Genomic DNA, 3,353 nt, shown 5'->3' with positions numbered 1-3,353 from the left:
CTTTAAAGAAGACATAAGTAAAACTCAAGAATATAGAGGCAAGACCTTCAATGTAGGGGCTGAAGCTTATACGTATGCAAAATAGAATGAAAATATCTTTAGGAGTGGCTACGTAGAAGCTAGCAGAATAAATAGCCGCCAAGTAGGGACAATACTTCCACTTAGGTCTTAGAGTGTCAAAGTAGGGCCTATATTTCGACTCGGGGTATGTTACAGAAATGAAATATAATTAAAACATCTGAATTCTATTGCGTATCAATAAATTCAGATATGTTCTACTAAAACAAAATATTATATGTGTTAAATACAATATTCGAAATTGAATTTGAGCCTACTACATTAATATGGTTAAGTTTAAAAATTTAGTTTAAGTCTCTAAGTTTTAAGACTTTAAGCTTGGGTTTAGGCTGGCGTTTACAGTTTTCACCGTCCAACTAACTGCGTATCATCAAGATAGGTAATATTGTTAAGCAGGATATTTTTTATTCAGCAGTCAGTTGTATTTGACTGTAGGAATTCTGTAAAAAAGAGACAGTTTTACAGGTGAGTGATGATGAGAAGAATGTTAAAAGTTTATTGAAAATTCTCCTTTGAATTACATTGTTCGAAAACAAATGTAAACATGCTGAAATCAAATAATAAAAATTCTAGTCACCATTATAAATTTATATTGGAAAGTTAGTCGCCCCAAGCACCCTAACAGATATTTCGTATCTGCGGTGCTACTTGGGTAGGAGAGGAGGGCATCTAGGCACGCGTCTACCACCACTCTCGCTCTCCAGCCGAAATAGTGGTAAGCGCAAAACATGTGTGGCTGGCGGGAATTTCTCCAGCTTGGGCATGTCTGTTCGAAAGGAACTTTTTCTTGACTAATTTAGAACTCAACTTCCTCGTGGAAGAAATATTTTTTGCCCCTGTTGCAAACTAAATTTGTTGGGATGATGGTCCTGCCCTACCGGAGTCGACCTAGGCCCTAGGGTAGCGTTACTGATAGTAAAATTTTTGATAGGAACTTCCAAAGTCCATTACAGGCTGCGAATTGCTGACGGAAACTTAGTAGAATTTGTACGGAAATTTAATGGAATTTCCGCAGAATTTTCAGCTGGAATCTCCGTAAAATTTCTGTGAAACGATTTCCGGAAAATCTTTTCACGTGGGAGGACAAATCGTTTTTAAAATAATTTTTAGCAAGTTGAAAGTGGAATATTTTATCACCATATTTAGATAAAATTAAAAATATACTTCGTTTTATGGAGGAAAAATGATCTTTTATGAGGAAAAATAATTTCCGCTTCAACTAAGTTATTTTTAGAGACACTAAAAGCTCAAAAAAAGAGATGTTTCCAAACCCGAACCATAAGCGATTTTTCTTTTTTTCTAAAATATTTGAAGCGACTATAAAAATGAATGATTAAAATCAGTTTAAACAAATTTTGTATTAAACTAATTTAGTTTATAGATCGACAATTGTCTGAAGTTGCCTCAAGAAACATTATTATTATTATTTATTAACAAGGCGTCCTGCTTTATTAGACCCCAAAAAAGATGTCATTCGCGTATTTTGTTGTAAGGAAAAAAACTAAGCCCACGGAACTAAGCCCAACAAAATTTTTAACATGAAATAATGAATAACTGCAAAATTATCAGCCTATTCCATGAGCGCCTTGCACCTGCAGTTTCCAATCGGCGGGAAAGATGCAGCTCATAATTCTTGACTGAAACCAAAAAATTTTAATTTGCATATATTTTTCTCCTGTGCGTACTGAAAAAACATAAAAATGTAGAAATTACAACTTTTTTCTGGTTTGAATTTTTTTTTGACAGAAAAAAAGCACTTCAAATTTCTTCGAAAGTAATTTAAAACGACGTTTTTAATGATTCCTTTAGTTCACTTAGAAGAGAATTTAATACTAAACAGAAGAAACTTCGGCAGTTTCATTTTTTGCCATCACGCCCGCCAATTTAGAAAAATCGCGGGAATAAAAAATGGAGAAAACGCACTTAAATATTTCAATAGAAGAAAATTTTAATTTTTGGTTACTAACCAAAGCAATAAAAAAATCGATTTTCGCCCCTTTTAAAGTAGGAATAAAGCAGAAGTTAGCCTTCTTGGACATATGTACGTCTTATAATCCAAATTGAAGAAAATACGTCCATTATATAAAAAGTTTGTTGCAAAAAAAGTCAAATTGCTGAAAGTCCGTCATTTATTTTTATTACTGTACAAAAAATGATCATAGCTTCTGCTCAAAAAAGAAATAATAACAATATGTAAATATCAATCTACACTGTAAATCCCATTTCAGTGCGTCTTCGGTTCTGGTCCTAAATGACTTTTACTCAAATCGAACTCATCATTTTCTCGTTTCGAACGTAAATAAGCAGGGCTAAATGAATTAATTCTGAGATAAGCACAAGCATTTTTGCAAAAATAATAATTTGAACTTCAAAAATGAAAGTTAATATAAGTATACTTTTTTCAATTAATGACGAGTGACAGTATTTTTCAGACTCTTAAATATACATATACATTTTCGGCCCAATAAAGATAAATTTGTTTCTTCTACATTTGAGATAGGATTTTTTAGACCTTTTTGCACTAATCGTGAAAATATTTTGATCAAAATTATTACTGAATCCTCAAAGATGTACTAAAAGAACTGAAAATCACGGAAACTGAAGGTTGCTCTTAAACACAATGAATGACATTTGGTTTCTCAAAAATAAAAGAACTTTATGTTCAAAATTATGTACTATAAATCATACGACTCAATTTTCTGTTACAGAATTAAGTTCACAAAATGAACCTCGGCGTGCTCCACCAGGGCTTATTCGTAGCCGTAAGAATGTTCCTGTCGAATTTGGTATTTTCTACATGGGAGGAGAAAATCGCAACATTCGTACTGTAATAACCCGAAATATGCTCCCTATTAGTACGGTAGAAACAGAGCTCGGTAAAATTGTAGCTATAATAGACGGAGATGGCTTTGTTCGACTAATGCGACGATTTGAACATTATATTCAAATAAACCTATGCAACAGAAACCATGTATCACCTTTGTTTCAAAAAGAAATTGAGTTTCTTCGTATTCCCGTTAACCGAAGATGGGTGGACTAATGTTTTCGTTAGCCATGATGAAATCAATTATGTGTAATATAAGCACAAGAAAAAGGTATTTTTTCTGAATATATTGCTTTTATATTTTTCTTATAAAATTGTAACATTTAGAATATAAGCTTTTTTTTACTGTACCTACAGAAACCGGATGCGCGCATAGATTTCCAAAATAAGATAATCGAAAGCATAGATAGGGCAACATGGGAGGACTGTATAAGAAACAAAGATTTAGAGG

The sequence above is a fragment of the Belonocnema kinseyi genome, chromosome 3 (assembly GCF_010883055.1).
Source record: "Belonocnema kinseyi isolate 2016_QV_RU_SX_M_011 chromosome 3, B_treatae_v1, whole genome shotgun sequence".
NCBI classification, from domain to species: domain Eukaryota; kingdom Metazoa; phylum Arthropoda; class Insecta; order Hymenoptera; family Cynipidae; genus Belonocnema; species Belonocnema kinseyi.
This window is presented reverse-complemented; position numbering follows the sequence as displayed.